The sequence below is a fragment of the Equus caballus genome, chromosome 11 (assembly GCF_041296265.1).
Source record: "Equus caballus isolate H_3958 breed thoroughbred chromosome 11, TB-T2T, whole genome shotgun sequence".
Lineage (NCBI taxonomy): Eukaryota > Metazoa > Chordata > Mammalia > Perissodactyla > Equidae > Equus > Equus caballus.
Genome location: NC_091694.1, coordinates 36,096,980 through 36,115,404, shown reverse-complemented (window position 1 = coordinate 36,115,404; position 18,425 = coordinate 36,096,980).

The window sequence follows — 18,425 nt, the reverse complement described above, 5'->3', positions numbered from 1 at the left end:
TGAAAATCCCTATTTTTTCCCTCTATAGTGGGTATGATACTGCCCAAGGAAAGTTGTGGAGTAGCAGAAAGATCTGTGGATTAGGATTAGAAAAGCTGCTAACTGGCACAATCTGGAATAAGTCTGAGCATCAGTTTCTTCAGTGGAAAATGGTGCTGATAATGCCAATCACACAGGATTGTCAGATTTAAATGATGTTATGTTTGTTAAAGTTATTTACAAACCATAAACACTGCACATATAATAATATATTTATGTGTTCATGATAAACATTGATACTAATTTTGTTTTTATTATTTAATAAATATTTATTTTATAGTTCTACTATTATTTATTGTTGTTGTTTTTGTAGGTGTTACTCAAGAACAATTTCCCAGAAACTTCCTTCTCCCCTAGGAAATCTCTCCCCACAAGGATGCAAAAGAGGACTACAACCAGTAAAAAAAAGACAGAGGTGGTTTGCTTTTATTTTATTTACCTCTTATGAATTGAAGTGGAGAGGATCCTTGAGTCCCTTCACCCAAGACTCAGTCCTAAGCCTGTGGGGTTCCTGTTCAACCCTAATCCCAACCTCCCAATCCTCACCCCCGACACACAGGAGCTTTTCTCACTCTGCATCCCCATGCCGGCCTCACCATCAAAAACCTGGGCAGGGAAGGGTTAAGCATCTCAGCAACCCCCAACAGGGTCCTCCTCACAGGCTGGGAAACAATGGAGCCATCAGTCTATATTTGACCTTTGCTCCCACAGCGTTTATGACTTATTCCTCTCCTCCACAGCCTGCTGCGATTCAGCCTTCAATCTCCCACCCCTTGCCAGAGTCCTCCCCTAATGCCCTCCCCAGCCTCTTATGCCTCCCTCATTCCCCCTTTCTCTCCTTCTTTCCTCACTTCTCCCAGATTCGTTCCTGTCTCATCCCCCATTCACTTGTATTTCCTCTTCCCCATTCCCTCTTCACACTCTCCATCCCAATTTACATTTCTCTCTCTTTTTCTTTCTTTCTTGCATTTTCTTCTCCTTCTCCCCTTACCATACTAATTTAACAGTTGGCATGCCAGATTTGGGTGAGGGCTTTTGGAAAATCTCCGCTTGCCCTCTTCTCTCCCTCTAAGATTCCTCTTTGCTCATCCCCCACCCCCTGACACCATTGTGTCCAAAAGTGGCCATTAGTTGGCACAGTGAAGGTTGGAATGGGGAAAGTACTGCGTCCATTCATGAGATGGGGGTCTCAAGGGGTGGGGGTAATATCATCCAGACTGGAGCAGAGATGAATGGAGGGTCTTATCAAAGAGGAGGAACTCCGGTGTGTAGAAAATAGGAAAAGAGTACACAGGCCTGAGTATCAGAAAGAACGAGATTCCAGTCCTAGCTCATCCACCTACTAACTGAGTGACCTTGGGCAAGACATTTGTCCTCTTTGAGCTTCTTTCTGCCCCACAAAATGGGAGTTAATAATGCCTGCCTTGACCTAGCTTGCAACGTTGCTGTAAGGATCAAGAAATATAAAGAGCGTAAAACTGTGTTGTAAACTGTAGAGGGCTGTATAAATACAAGGGGGGGGTATTATTTTTTTCTTGGAATTTCATCTAGCTTCCCTGTGCCCACACCCCTCCCTGCAGCAGAATGGAGGAAGCAATGATCCCACACACCTGTACAGCACCTTCCAATTGAAAAAGCACTAAGGCTTAACTAAGCAGGTTTGAAGTGATTTGTCCACAGCCACAACACTAGTAAGTAATAAAACCAAGACTCAAGCCTAAGTTTTCAGCCTCCAAGTTCAGTGCTCTTTCCACCATCCTCTGTGGCTTCTCGCTTGCCCTCAGGTGCTCCAGGCTGGAGGGCGCCTGACTCACAAGCCTGCCACCCTCCTTGCACTGTCTGATTACATGCCCACCTTCCTCCAGTGAGGGTGAGTTCCTTAAAGCAAGAGAACAGGTCTGGTGGGCACTTAGGGAAATTGTTTGTCAAGTGAGTGAATGGAGGAATGGACACCCCTCCCCTGAGCACGGGGGTATGTCCTAGAAGGTGAATTGCAACTCGGTCCTCTTCTTCACAACTCTGGAGGATGCTACATGGCCGCAGAGTGGGCTCTGGTCTCTAGCACGAGAGTCTCTCCGAGGAAGGGGTCCAGCCCACCACCTCCCCAACACACATTGCTCAGCCCCTGCCCCCAGCCCTGTGACAGCAGCCTCTGTAATGAATGGCTCTGCAGTGGGGCCCAGCAAAAGGACAGGAGGGCACGAGACAAATCATAGCTGCCAGGCGCTAATCTTCCCTTGGGAAAGTCACCTCCACCCCCCTCATCCATCACTGGGCACTGGGCTGCCACCATATCCCCCCACGTACACACCCAAGACGACCGCCAGGGCCTCGCGGATGCGTGTGAAAGTACACAGGCGTGGGTTGCAGCATCCACGCAGGAGCTTCTGCACACAGGCAAAAAAGGCCATTATTGCTCCACACAAGGCGCCTGCTTCGGATCTCCCACACCCAGAAAAAGTATAAAGTCTGATGATTCTAAATAAATCTGCTAAGCCATACATTTGTGTAATTGCCTAAGAAATGTTTGTTGGGAATCTATTTCAAGTAAAACAAGGTGGTGCAGAGGACACAGAGATGAATAGAACAGAGTCTATTCCTGAAGGAGTTCATGGCCCAGCAGGGGAACAGAAACAGGCCAAGGGACACTGGGAAGGAAAGGGACACAAGCCGTGAGAGAGGAGGAAGATGGAGAGTCAAGGGAGGGATTTCTTCCAGCTGAGCGGGCAGGGACAGCTTCATGAAGGAGGACCTGGAAGGACAGGTGGTGTTTGCAGGGACAGGAAGCAAGCAGTTCAGGAGCAGGGAACAGGGTGAGCCAAAGCAGAGTGTGGAAGGAGGAGTGTGCATGTGAGAGAAGGCAATAAGTCGTACACGAAGGGGGGCAAGGAAAGATGAAATTGAGACCTGTCCACAGAATGCCACACATCCTCCCACACCCACCAGTCCCAAAATACACACACACACACACACACAAAGAATCCCAGGCTCATGAAAAAAAGGAGCAGTTCCAACTCCTGCCATAGGTCAGTTCCATGGAGATATGTCCAGCCACATGTACATCTTCTCCCAGAGAAGAAGCTATGGAGACACGGACCTATATCCATAAACGATGTCACTGTAGAGCCACCCTGTACACACAGTCATCCTCCTGGCCAGCACTCATTGAGCACTGTTTCAAGATCTCCATGTACATTCTCTCCCCATTAGACTGTAAGCCCCATGAGGCAGTGTATGTCTTACTGCTGAATCACCAGAGCTCAGAACAGTGCTTGACACATAGGAAGTGTTCAATAAGCTTTCATGGAATGAATGAGTGCATGGCGTCATTTAACAGGATTGTTATGCTACAAGATGGATACAAATGTTAACCGGCCCTCCCCCCACCTTTTACAGAAGAGAAAACTCAGTCCTAGAGAGGGTCAGTAGCTTGCCCACTGGTCAAGCAACTGGTAAGTGGAGGCTCCTTGATGCAAACCCAGCCGTGACCAGGGCAAGCTCTCCGCCAGCCATGCTGAGCTGCGGCAGCCCTGCCTCTGAAGTTTGTGTCTCTGCAGTCGTGGGTATGCTTCAAGGAGGCGTAATTTGAACCTACTCTCTCGGAATCTGCATAATCATGAACTATTGCAACAAGGTATTAAAATATACATTTATACATTTCTATAGTTATACACACTCAGTTGGCTCACTTTAAGAAAGTCCAATACAAACAAAAACACCCAGTTTCCAAAGTAGATAAATCTGGGAGGGCTCATTTGCTTTGCAAAAAAAGTCCTTGCACTATAAAAAAGAGCAGTCATCACAGGGTTTTTAAAGTACCAGAACTTCTCTGGGCACGGCAGATGGGACGGGAGCGTGGAGGAAGGGCACCAACATTCGTGGATCACCTGCTGTGGACCAGGCACTTTACTACCCTGCAGAGGAGAAATTTTTCCCCATTTTGTAGATAAGGAAACTGAAGATCAGGTTCAACACACTCACTCATTCAACACTATTTATTGAATCATGCTCTGTGCTAGGAAGCAGTGCAGGCCCCAGGAAATCAGAGACACACAGACCCGTCTTTGCCCCTCTAGATGCTTGCGTTCCAATGGGGAGAGATAGGCAATAAACGAGTAAATGAATAAGCGAGCAGATCTTCGAGGGAATGTCGTGTGATGATAGGTGCCGTGAGGGAAACACATAGGGTGGTAAGAGAGAGATGGGGTGTCTAATGAAGATAGGGAGGCATTAGGGGACCCCTTGGGCTCCTCAGCTAGAAACTGGCTGACTCCATCTCTGGCTCCTCAGCCCCAGCACAGGGAAAGGAGGAGGTGAGGGGAGAGAGGGAAGAAAGGAGAAAGGAAGGAAAGGAGTGAGGGAAGGAAGGAAAGAAGGATGGAAGAAAGAGAGGAAGGAGGGAGGGAGGGAAGCGTTCAACCTGCTCCTTCTACCGAACTACCTTGGCAGAAATCCAAGTGGGAAGAGTTGCTGGGGAAGCAAAATGTATTCGAAGCCATTGTCCATTACGGACCCATCTGAAGTTAGCGCTGAAGCCCTGGCACCAATTCTTTGAGAAAATAGGAGTGTGATTTGTAAAATTTCAGCTCAGCCGGCTTGGTGGGAGCACTGGAGCAAGGAGGACCAGGGCTGTGGGTGGACAGGGTGACGCAGGCTGAGGAAAGTGAGAAATTAAGAACTAGACCATCCAGACTCAGCTTTTCTGGCTCAGCTACTTAAGGGCGTGTAGCTTCGGCAGGGATGTTTAACCTCTTTGCACTCCAGTCCCCTGGTCTGTAAGACGGGGATAATGCTAGTACCCCACTCCGGGTTGTGGGGGGGATTAACTGAACCAGTGCGCACCACTGCCTGACCAACAGTGGCAATCAAAGGGCCTCAGCACTTAGCATGGTGGAGGAGTCAGAGGAAGTGAGGATGCAGATGGGGACAGCGGGCAGGAGGAGAAGTAGAGAGAAGTGGAGGGAAGAGACACTGAGGGGAAAGAGAAAGCACGCATGCACATAGTTACAAGGTTTCCCTTCAACTTCCCCCAAAGCTTAATAGATTTCTAAATGGGCTTATTATCACCACCTATGAATTATTTTAAAGGATCTAATTATAAAACACCAAACTAGCTAATTAGGTTTCCTGAGCTCTCCTTGACACAGGTGCAAACAGGCTCTCTGGATGGTAGTTCTGGCAAAGCCTGCAGAGCCGAGTCCATGGGGGTGGGAGGCTGCCTGTGGCCCACAATTAGGCCTCTAATTGTAGGTGTCCTCCTGCCACTGCCAGGCCTCCAGAGACGCTGGCTGCCTGACCTCTCACCTGATGGATAGGAGCAGAGGGCCTGCAGAACAGGGTGCAGCTTCCCTTGGGCCTCTCGGGTTTTGAGGCTGAGGATGAAGTAAGTGGGTGTCCCCAGAACCCAGCTTAGGAGGGGCTGCATCTCAGTGGAGTGGTCAAGGAACCAGGCCCTTGGCGTTCCTCCAGGCCTCTCTGAACAGAAATGCCGAGGGGAGGGGCCACTGAGATGCTGAGAAAATGCACTTATCTTTCACTGGAGGGACACATACCCTTGCGGGGTAGTAAAATGGCAGAGATGGCTATGCCTCTGCCCCATTAGATTAGAGGACCCCTGGGGGGTGAGGGACCGAGTTCTCAAGTGCTATGATGGCGCTGCATGAAACCCTGTCTCCACTACAGTGATTTCCAGTGTGTTCCCCAGACAGTAACAGCAGCATTACCTGGGAACTTGTAAGAAATGCAAATTATCGGACACCACCCAGGGGTGGGGCTGAGCAAACCATGTTTTAATGAGCCCTCCAGGAGATTCTGAGGCATGCTCCAGTTTGAGAACCACTGCTCTCCTGTACCCAGGAGGAGGCCATTAATCAAGGCGGCTGCCAGTGGTGGGGCTGCCGGCTAAGAGGGTGTGCGGAGAGACCTGTTTCTTAAATTAAACTAAATGATGGCCATTAAGGGGGCATCCCTTGCACATAATTAATTCTCCTTTTGCTAAACGGGGCAGGCGAGAATTGGACAGCTAATGATGATCACGCAGGCTTCACCCCATTCCTCCACCTCCCTCGTCATCTCTACCACACGAGCCTCATTGTCTCTCCGTGAGGTGGCCCCAAGAAAGTCTGAGGTTTGTGAACTACATAGCACTTACTGCCCCAAGCTCCTTACCACTGTCCCCTTCTCCAAGTCAGTCACCACTCTTGCCAGCTCTGTCCTGGTCCCCCAACTCCTCTGCGGCCATACAGGGTCCCAATGTCCCTCTTTCACCGGAGCCTTTCCACTTTACCAGCTTGACATATTAAACTTCTGAGTAGAATGTTACCATTTAACCACAGGTGCCATGGCTTTAAGAGATGTGGAAACCCTGGAGCTGGAAACCCACACCCCAGGCCTTACCTCTCTGAGCCTCATTTCCGTTGTTCTCAGGTGTGGGTGATGCCACCTATCTCTGACAGTCATGGTGAGGAGGAGCAGAAACTCTACACGGGACGCACTTAAGCAGCGCTTGTTACACACTAGGGCGGGGCTAGGTTCCCCTCTCTCCTTCCTCCTCTGGGTTCCAGACGGGCTCCAGTGGGGCTGGTTCTCTTGGATCCAGAGATGTCTCTGGGCTGCACTAGCCCATCCCCTTCATTCCATTAGTAAATCCTGGAGTCCAGGAGCTGCATCAAATTCACTGCAGCTCAACAAACCTCTGGTGGGTGCCTGTTGTGCGCCAGGTGCCCTGACAGTGGCTGAAGATGTAGAGACGGAACAAGAAAGGACCTCGTACCCTGGAAGCTCCAGTGTGGTGAGAGAGACACATTCATAATGCTTCCTTAAGAAGAAGGAATAGAAGATGAGGGGGGAGGCAGAGCGATGCCAGAAAAGAGGGTAGTTTTAGAGACAGACCTGGGTTCCCATCCCGGCTTCCCCACTAAGTAACCAGGTAACCTCGTGCACATTACTTAACACCTGTGTCCCCTTTTCTTCCTCTCTAAGATGGAAAAAAAATAAGAACCTAAAGGATGGGGCTTCCAGATGTTGTAGGTAAGCACCTGGCACGTGAGGAAGCTCAGAAAATGGTGTCATTATTACCAAGGCAATGGGCTTCCTTGACCTCCAGGAGCCCACCCTGCCTCTGCAGGGTCAGGGTCTGGACCGTTCTGGGGGCCCTGGGTTTGGAGTTAATCAGATGATCCTTTAATACACAAAGAAACCCCAAACAGCTTAACCTCAGCTGAGGCACAGAGAGCCCAGCCGCCCGGCAAATGCTGGCCCCGAATCCTGTGCTCTATTATTGCATCTGAAAATCCGTTAAAATTTCACACAATTTCCTGCACAGCAGTGCACTTCATAATGCTGGGAGCCAAGCCGGCCCAGTAATTGGGACTGGAGTGGGGCAGAGTCCAAAGCAATTAATCCAGCCTCTTTCCTTGTTTGCGCCAGGATAAGCCTGACGGGGTGGAGAGTAATTGGAAAGGAGCGGCCTCATCCCCAACTCCAAATTAATATTTTCCTGTCCTGATTTAATTCCGCCCGGGAACAGAGACACAGAGACACGCCGTGTCAAGCGCTAAGTAATCCGCCATGAGCCACCTGAGGAGGAGGAAGGACTCCTTTTCTTTGCGGTCAGCAGGGGCAAGGGGGGGCGCTGGCTAACAAGAAAGACCCTCGGAAGTTGGAGGGCCTTCCAAGGACATCTGTAGTCCAATCTTCCTCGCAGGGCAGGGACATGCAACAAGGGAGGGGGAAAATCAGGGACTAGAGAAGGCAGACAGACCTGTGTTCAAATCCTGGCTTTGTCACTTAGATGTCAAGTCATTTAACCCCACTGAGCCTCAGTTTCCTCATCTATAAAATGAGGATAATAGTTCCTACCATGAATGTAATGAGTCATAAGGACTCATTACAATGAATATAAGGCACTTAGTGCCTAGAAGGTGACTGTAAATGACCATTTTTCCTGTTATTTCCTGTTATTCTAGGTTTTACCTACCAGGACCCAAGCACAGTGCTAGGCCCCAAGGGAAAATAAAACATGGGCCCCAGCCTTTAATGATCTTGCATCCTAGTCCCACCTATCCAGGGCCGGCACATAGTTGGTGTTTAATATGTGCTGACTCCCTGCCTTCTGCTGACGGCATCCCTGGGCAGGTGATCACTCAACCTCTGCTTGATCGCTTTTTACCCTTGAGTTGTTGATGCATTTGCCTACGTGTCGGCTTCCTTTTGAGATTCTGGCTGCCTTCCTGCGACCTCATCCCACTGGTTCTAGCTCTGCTCTAGGGCCAGCTGGAGAAAGGGGTCCAGACACAGGAGTTGGGACAGGAGCCTGCAGATTTCTGCTAAAGGCCTTCCTGTCCTGACTGGACCCTTTCCCAGTGGGCTCAATAGCCTTCTCGTGGGGAGGAGGGCTCCCAACTCGAGCCCCTCCCATCCCTGGCATGCTCACCCTGGGGGCTCAGGCATATTGGGCAACCTGGGGAGCTGGGATGGGATGGAGCTCAACTAGCCCAGGGGGTACCCCTCCCTGTCCTATGTCCCACCCCTTCCCAGACTTTCTTTCACGTCCCAGATAAACCATTTCCACTGAATCCTTGTTTAGGAGTCTGCTTCTGGGCGACATCAAACTAAGGCCACCAGGTATTCTGTAAACCCTGAGGCCTGAGCACCCTGTTTGGGGTCCCTCTGACAAAAGGCAGCACAAGAGACAGAGGGGACAGAACACGCCACCTCACCAATGGGCAGCTCCAGCACCCTAAGTGTTCTGAGGCATTGGCAGAGGTTACCCAGCGGTAGGGGGCAGACTTATTCCTGAGCACGCTGAGACCCCCAGCGCCCAGGACACACAGGAACACCTGAAGGCTGCCAGGCAGCAGGACTCATAAAGGCTCACAAAGGGGCAAGAACAGGGAAATCTGGTTTTTCACGTGCCCCTCCCCACAGCAAGTGGGGAGAAAAAATTCAGAGTAGGGAAGGAAGAAGATGCCTCAGCGGGCTCAAAACTGCCCCGAATGGGGGCCGGCCTGGTGGCGCAGCGGTTAATTTTGCACGTTCTGCTTCGGCAACCCGGGGTTCTCCAGTTCGGATCCCAGATGCAGACTTACACACTGCTTGGCGAGCCACGCTGTGGTAGGCGTCCCACATATAAAGTGGAGGAAGATGGGCAGGGATGTTAGCTCAGGGCCAGTCTACCCCAGGAAAAAGAGGAGGATTGGCTGCAGATGTTAGCTCAGGGCTAATCTTCCTCAAAAAAACAAAACAAAACAAAAAACCTCCTCCGAATAAAACCATAGCAGGGAGTTACCAGAAAAACCGTGTGTTCTACAAAACTGCAGGGAAACACTATGCAAATGTCAAACTGATGAGGAGGGGGGAGAGGGACAGGAATAAACCAAACATTAAATCAAATCAGTAGGAGAATAATAGCTAAACTCCTTCTTACTTGTAGCACTCAATTCCGCAGTCGATATGGTCAAGAACGGATGAATGGCTTGCTCAGAGCCACATTCAAATGCAACGTGTGTAGCACCCCAAACTCCGTGAGGGGAGCCAGCCAGCCAGGAGCAATCCTGCCCCACTCCACATCTCCCACCCACGGGGGCAAATGGGCATGGGGGGGGGGCCAAACATAGACCCCCTCAGCACAGCCAGGGCATTGTGGGAGGAGCCCTGCATTGGGGCTGGGTGACACGGGGCAAGTCACATCCCCTCTCTGAGCCTCAGGGTATCAATATAGGGGGCAGTTTGAGGGGATTGTTGGGCATCCAGGGGCACAGAGGGCTCGTGGGGATTAAGTGGTTAGCCGTAGTGCAAAGATGGGGATGAAGCAAGTCAAATGGGGTCCTCGTGGGGGCCTAGGCCAGGTGGTCTGTGTCCCATCAGGCTTTTATTTTGCTGCATGGACACAAAATGAGGTTTTGAATTGTTTTTTTTTTTAAAGAAACTGGGATTGGAGAGGAGGGAATAAGTGCTGTCTGGAAGAAGAGAAGAGAGAAGCCCAGCGAGTGGTGTAACTAGTTTGGAGTGTGCTGTGTGATGTCATCTGTTCCCCTGTCTTACCATGGAAACTTCAGTAAAATCCCCTCTGCCCACCCACACTTTGGGAATTGGATATATATGTGATACGTGCTACAGAGTGAGCGTGGGGGTAGAGCAGAGGCTGACCTGCATTCAGGTCCCGCATGTGGAGGATTGCCCGATCAATTACTCCTTTCCACAGCCATCCATGGACTGCAGACCATGCACCAGCGTGGTGCCAAAGCTGGGAACAACCCCGAATGTGATGTGGTCCTGCCCTCCATCAAAGACCAGAGGGGAGGACTCCGCAGACCTATTAGTTCAGAACCCAGGATGGATTCTCCAGGGGGCAGAGGAGTCCTACCTGAGCAGCTTCTGGAAGCCAGAGTGGGGCCAGCACATACATTTTCCCACTCAGTCCTCAGAAACTCGGCTCAGAGGGTAGGGGACTGGCTCAGGGTCACACAGCTGGGAGGAGGTAAAGCCGGATGCGCCCCCAGGTGTGTAACTTTATAGATCAGCATTGCTCAGGGCTCACCAGCCATGCTGATGCAGAAATGAAGACGGGCACTCTGTCCCCTTGCCCCAGGCAGCCTCAGCGCTGCATTTCTGTCTCGACACTCCCCCGACAGCGGAAGGACCCCTCACCTCCAGCCTTGGGCTTTATCCCAGCTGTCGCCAAAGTTGCAGACATGACTTAGGGCCAGAAGATCCTCACAGGCTCTGCCCTCATCCTGCCCACTGCTCCTGCCCCCGACCTCAGGGACTTCAGGGGACACGTATGGCTTTTATCTGCCTGGCATCTATCTCTTTTGAAACTACCTCAAATTTCCTTTGGTGCCTGCATCCCCCTCCCACTATGAGTCCATGTGGCCCTCAGGGGCAGAGCCCACTCCCAAGCTCCAGGGTTGGCTATGGGCCTGAAATCCTCCCCCCGCCCTTGGCCACAGTGACTGGTTCATGGGAGGACATGTGACCTAACCTGGGCCAGTGACACTCAGTCTTGAGAATTTTACTGTTACTACTGAGAAGGAGATGCTCCCTTTGTTGAACCATTAGGATGTGGGCCTAGTGCTATAGGCAGCCGTCTTGTGATCACAGGGAGAGAGCAAGCCTGAGGAAGAGCCCAGCCTAGAAGAAGCCAAGAAGAGCTGAGAGGTGAAGACGGATCTTTGATAATGTTTTCTGAACTTCCGGATCACACTGCCCCTAAAGACGCCCTTCCCCTCTTCAATAGTCAGTAACCTCCCTTCTGCTCAAGCCAGCTTGAGTTTAGGTTTCTATCTGGCTCTTTCCCCAAAGTGAAAAGAGTTGGGACTAATTTAGGCATCAACATCTTGTAGGAATTGTGCCAATGTGTTAACCGCTGCCCACTCTAATCCCCTGGAAGGAATCTGAGATGAATTGAATCCAAATCCATCTTTGACAGTGGAGGAAACTGAATCCCAGATTTAGAAAAACAAAGTAACATCCAAAGCCACAGAACCAGTAAGGGGCAGAACTGAGATTCCAACTCAAACCTGAAGACTCTTCATCCTGAGTCCATTCTGGACCATCGTGTGATTCATTTGTTTAGTTCTGAAAAGGTCTGCATGCAGTGTGTGTACATAGCATGGATGTGTTTCTGTGTCCTCAGAGAGATACTGAGGTCCTCAAGGGCCAGGCTTGTGCCGCTGACATCCCTGACATCTCCCAGGCCCAAGTTAACACAGTGGTTGTCCTCAAGGGATCCCTGACATCAAGTATAAATGGGCTTCCAAAGAATGCCACTCTGGCATGCCCAGAGCTGGGAGGTTATCTGGTTCTGGGAATGACACTGAGAGGCCAGGGTGGGAGTTTACAGGCCTCCCCAGCAGGCAGGCAGAAAGATGAAAACACAGACACTTGGAGACAAAGGGCTGAAGCCATGCCCACTGAGGACCCCGGAGAGGAAGGCCAGGATCTCAGAGCGGGCAGAGGAAGAAGTCAGTGGGCAACTGTCAAGGAGACACATGATTGTGTAAGGTGGGTACATCTGTGTAAAGTAGCCGCTCCATTCTTAATTGCATCAGGCCAAACCCCCTGGTCCATCCAGACAAGACCCTGGACCCCAAATCCTGGGGCAGCCTAGACCCAAGCCCAAGCCTCTTACAGCATCACTGCCCTCTCTCCTGACTCATCCCTACAGGGCTTCTCCCTGTGCCCATCCCTGTGGGAGGATGTACTCTCCACTCCATTGACACCGGACTTGATGATATGGCTCCTTTTGGTGAACGGAAGAGGAACAGAAGTGACATCCAAGCAAAAACTTTAGGAGTGTCACATGTTTCCACCATCTTTCTTGATCTTTTCCCTCTGCCCCCAGAATAACATATCTTGGATCAGGCCTGCTTTTTCACTCTGAACCCCAGAATGAAGATTTATAGAGCTGAGCCACCAACGGCCCACAGCAGATATGTACCATGAGCAAAAAGTCAACTTTTGTTGGTGTAAGCCACTGAGATTTGGGGATAGATTGTTACTGCAAACAATTAGTTAGCAAAAGCTAACTACTACAGAGGGCAACGCGCACAGCTTTAAGGCCACTTATGACAACCCAATGGGGAGCCAAGTGGCTCCCCACGTTGCTTCAAATCAAAGGGTACAGTGGCTTCCATTGAACATGAACAGGAGTCACATGGGATACTTAGTGAAATGCAGATTCCCAGATCCCCCTCCTGAGATTTGGAGCCAGTTCATCAAGGGGGGTCCACAGATTCGTTTTTTGACAAGCTCTGAAGATGACATATGGGCTGTCAACAGACCACACTTTGAGAAACCTTGATCTAATAAGTCCAATCTTTTTGATATTCAGAGAGGCACAGTGCCGTGCCCAAGGTCACACAGCAAGGTGCTAATCAGGAAACAGATCTTCACTCTTTTCCCTGAAGCATACTGTCCTTCCTCAGAGAAACAGGGGGAAAGCAGAAGAGAAGAGAGAAACTCACAGAGTGAAATGCAGCTCCTGAGAGAAAGACCAGTGGAGGCCCAGAATTCAAGTTGAGCCAGGGTCCAGGTTCCAAGCTGAGGAGGAGGCTGCCCTGTGGGTGGGTGGCTAGGTGGCCCCCTGGGGCCTCCCCTGGAAGAGTGGGGATGGGGAGTAAGGAGTCCAATTACAGAGCAGGGAGGCTAAAGGAAAGAGAAAGAGAAAACAAATAAAAATAGGAGGAAAAAATGTCTTCCAGCCCTGGTGAGCCCAAACATCCCAGCATCGCTGCAGGAGCCACCCCAGCCCTCTTCGATTTTGATGTACAGTTTGAAACAAATCAATAGCGGTATAATAATACTCAGCACGCTGTGTAATTTTTATATCATTAGTTTTCATTTTCCGCTCCCCATGCATCAAAAAACTTACAACGGGCTCGTAAAGTTTATTTAGTATTCCATGAATTCCTAATCAGTTTCATTTCATAATGATTCAGGAGCCGCCCGCTGCCTAGGCCCCCGTGTCAAAAAATCGATAAAACCAACACAGTTTTCCTGATGGCGGCTGCAAAAGGATCTATTGTAGGGGAATTATGATTTATGCCCTGGCCTGAACCATGAGCAGCAGCCTCCACCCAGCGGCTCAGGGCTGAGGTCTTCGCCGATAATGATTTATGCACCTTCTGCTGGCCCCACCTTAGCTCCCTCCCTGCCCCAGCTGGCCCCTGACACTGGAGGGAGGGGGCCGGGTCCAGCAGGGAGAGAAGGAGGGAGGAAGAAGGCCGGAGGGGGAGGCCCACGGATGTCTGAGCACCCCTGCCTGAGCCCAACATATGCCTCTGGGTCCACCCGCCCCCACGAAGGCCTGAGCAGAGAAGTGGGGTATTTGGGGAGTCCCACCTGGCCCCAAGGAGCTGTAGAGGAAACAGCACTGGGACAGGGGTGCATAGGTGGAGCAGGGGTAACCCTGGCTCTCCTACTGGAACCCTCACTCCTTCCCACTGAACCTCCTCACCTTCCTCTCTGACCTCACGGATGAGCTCTTGACCCCCAGCTCAAACCCATGCCGTCACCTCTACTCTCTCGCTGGTTCTGCTCCAGAGGCTCCAGGGAAGCTGAGTGGGAAAGAAGTCCCAAAGCTCACGGCAGCCAAAAGGCCTCAGCTGGACCTCAGGGGATGCAGGTGCAGTGGGCTTCCCGGAATTCTGAGGCTGGAATGGAAGTTTCCGAGACTCCCAAGGGGTAGGCTCAGGTGTCTCAGGCCCCTTCTCTTCTTCATGAGGCAGCTTGGCTTGGTTTTCAGGACCCTCCACACACCCCCCAAACCCCTCAAACCTCCCGTCCCCTTCCTCTACTGTCTGTGATTAATAGGTCTAGGAGACATGTTAATGGGATGAGCATTAAGTCCAACAATTGGTTTAATTAACAGCAACTAACCCAACCTGGAAAGAGAGATCTCAGGGTGACCTCACAGGGGAGGGGATGCCATCGTGCGACAGGCAGCTACCAGAATCAGGGCCACCAGTATGTGCACCCCCCCCAACACCGCCTATCAGCTGGTTCTCTTGGCATCCACGTGGTGTGTGGGGAAGGCTGGGGGACCTCATTTAGGTGGGCGTAGTAGGGCAGAGATTCAGCAACTGGGTCCCTGCAGGGACTCTGACCCAAGTCCAAGTTGGCACTCCAGCGAGTTAGAATAGGTGGGCCTCCTCCTCACATCTTCACTTGCTTTCTCATCCATCACTCATAAACATCCAGGGGACCCTCACAGCCCCTCCATCCATATGTGGCTGAGAGAGGAGAGGGGCCTGGCCAAACCTCACTCAGGTGGAGAGTGGCAAAGCCAGGATTCTACCTGTGATTCTCCGAGTCTGAGGACACAGGCAGCCTGCTCACCCTGCCCCAATGCACTCCGGCAGTCCCTCCATTCCTGGCCTAACTGGACGGCAGCTGCTCTCCCTCCATTTCCACTCCTAATCCCATGCACGCAGCAGCATGGAAGGAGCCCAGACTCTGGGGCCAGACCTGGATTCAAATCCTGGTTTCTACCACTGCCTGGCTGGGTGACCTTGGGCAATTTAATTAACCTTTCTGAGTCTGGCTTTCCTCACATGTAAGATGGGAGTAATAATTTCTGCCCCACAGATGGTGCTGAGTCAAAAGGGCAGGTACATAAAATGCCCCTCCCCGGGAGGCTCCCGAGAAATGCTTCCTGCCCTTCCTCCAACCCCATCGCCTCTCAGCCTCACCCACTTCCCTCCAGAAAGCCAGCCATGTGGTGGTGGGGGTGAAAAAGGGGCCTGGTTAGGTACCCCTCCTCCCAGGATAATCAGGAAGCCAAAACCCAGGCAGGACTTGGGCATCAGTGGATCCTGGGCTGTGCCACTACTGTGAACTGTGGCTGAAGGAGGTGAGCCCAGCCTCATCCATGCAAATCTAAGCTGAGGGGGAGGAACCCTGGCCTGGAGAAGCCCTGCTGGCCCCTTCCATGCCCAAAAGGGACTCCAGAGGAAGCTGGGCCTTCTCCCCACGCAGCAGAGTCCAAATTCTTCCCCATGGAAACGGAGATCCTGGAGCCTTGCCACCACTCCAAAGATGCAAGCTTGGCCTCTCCTATGGGGTCAGGATCTGCAGCTGCGGCTCAGGCTGCCGCTGGGTCTCCCTGTCTCTTTCCTTCTTCTCTCACTGCTTCTCCAGTGCATTTCCTATCCTCCACCACTCCTCTATTCCTTCCCCCCACCACCCGCTTCACCCACTGGGGAAAAGAAACACTTCATTCCACAAGGCTGGAGGGGTTCTGACGCCTCCCCACCCCGACTGGCAGCGCTAAAAGCCCTGAGATTTCAAGGGAACAAACCCTCTCCCCTGCTCCCCTTTCTGCTGCCAGGTCCCCCCCTTGGTCCCCTCAGCTGTTCCATCACCCCTAGGCTCAGTGACAGTCCTATTGTGAAGGTAGCAAAGTGAGGCAGGAGGCTGATCAGCGGCCCACCCAGAGCTGGACATCCACCTGCTGGCATTGCAGGTGAACGCCAGCCTGGCTCCAGCAACTGAGGGCACTAGAAGTGCCAGTCAATCTCTCCGACCCCCTCTTCAGACCCCCGCAAACACACACGGGCTCCTCAGCCCCAAGGGGCCAGCTCTGCATTGAGCTTTGCTTCCTCCCCTCCCTCTCCTCCCTCTTTCTCTGTCCCCTCACTCACCTCGCCTTCTGCCAGAGACCAGAGCCAGCCAGGTCCGTTGGGCTGAGTCAGCCAAGTCTCAGCGGCTCCAACTCCTTGACGACAGGATCCAACTCAGGCTCTCTGAGCATCAGCCGTCTCATCCGTGAAACGGGCTCAATGAGAGTTTTCCTGTCAGAGGTAAGGGCCAGCCTTGGATAATGTGCCGTGAGGGCTGTGACTCCTCCTTTAACGATCCTCAGATACCATCACACAGAGCTCAGTCCCCAGGACTGCAGCCCAAGTAAGGACTCTTCCCACAGTGACCCTACAAGTTACACAGCTCTCCAGCTGGCAGAGTCACTGGAGATCAGAGGCTGACTCAAAGACACAGAAGGTCACAAAAACAGGGAAACAGAGACTAGGACCAAAGGCATCTCTGTCCCATGGGGGTGAGGGGTCACTGGGGCAAGAGGGAGCAGGGATCCCAGGTCAGAGGAACCTGAGCTGGGAGGTGGATTGGCCACCTGCCAGGGGAAGGGCATTGGACAAAGCAATTAACCTCTGGGAATCTCGGTTGCTCACTTGTGGAAATGACAATAATCCTGAGCTCCCAGGAGCATCCTGTGGAGTCAACAGGAAGCGACAGGATGGAGGGAGAGATGGGGTTTGGAGCAGAAAGAGGTGGGTTCGAATCGCAGCTGGATGACTGTCTTCCTGTGTGACCTAAGAGCTCAAAGCTGCACCATCCTTGTCTGAACCGTGGGGTGACCATCCCCCTCCCTCAAGGGGTGTGCAGATTACAGATGGTTGGTGCACATAGAACACAGACCTGGCACCCAAAAACCGCTGCTGGTAACTTCTGTGGCATGGGCACAGAGCCTGGCACAAGAGAGGGGTTCAATAGATGTTTTTTCAATTTATTATGAGGGAGTAAAGACAAAGATTATTATGGGGGACTCCATGCGGGACCCTATGTGAACAGGGTGAGGGGTGGGCTCTGTCTGCTCATGCCCAGAGCATCTACAACACATTTCTAGCCATTGATGTCTCTCTGTCCCCAGAGGAGGGTGGGGACTTGGGTCACACCTGCCAATTAAAGAAAGAGCCCAGAGAGGTTTGGTGGATGTTTTCAAGATATCACAGAAAGGGAGAGGCAGGACTCTCGACTCAGGGAGGATGCTGCCTCCTCCTGCCTTCTCAGACAATTCCTACCGTCATTACCACGTCCTGGGGGATCTCGATGTGCCAAGCACCTGACTAAACACTATGGAGCGTTTATCTCATTTAATGCTCGCAGCATCTATGACAGGTTTTCTTCTGCTCTCCATTTTACAGACAAGGAAACTGAGGTACAGGGAGCTCGGTGGCTTGTCCAAGGTCACTGTGCTCACAGGAGGGGGTCAGAATATAAGCTCTGATACCAAACCAACTAGTTGCGCCAGCAAAATCATAGGTGACCTGTCCATCCAAATACAGGCTAGTGGGTCCCTGCCAAGGTCAACCTGACAAGCCCCTGCCTCCCCAAAGGACCAACCCTTGCCCTCTTCCCAACTTCAGGCTGACGGCATGTGGGGGGAGCCTGAGCTCCTCACAGTCCCTGAGCATCCCAGGGAAGAAGTCCCCACGGGCTCCCTGCACCTGCCACTGGGCATCAGGACCCTTCCCACAATCTTACCTAAATCCTTCTAGTCCTGGGCACCTCTCGCTGACCCTTCCACCATCATTTCCACCCACCTGCCCCTAACCTGGTGATAGCCTCTGAAGGGAGCAAGAAATGAGGTCAACGGCCCCACTGGGGACAGGAGGGGCTCACGGCCTGGACCTCTCCCAGCCCTCAAGTGCCCACAGAAAAGCCCAGGCTTTGCAGTCCTGGGACCTGGGCTCCAGCCTGGTTATGCACCCTTTAGCCATGTGACACTGAGCGAAGAAGTTCTTTAACCTTGCTGAGCCTTAGTTTCCTCATCTGTAAAATGGGGTCGATCATCCTTATTGTCGTAAGGTTTAGATGCCACTGGGCTGGAAGTCTGAGCATAGTGCTCCTGGGACATATGGCGGGCTCACAACAAACACTGCTTTTCCTCTCCCTCCTCCCCCCTCCTCCCCCGCCCATGGAAATGAGAAACCATTTTCCACAGAAAACGAAACATCTAGGTGTTTTCCAATTACCCCTGAAGAAGTTTGGCTGGGGCTTGCGACAAGCGAGTTTGTCCTTTATTGGATGCCAGGCACTTTGCAGGGCATGCCCCATGCAGCATCTTATTCCATCTTCTCCACACCCCC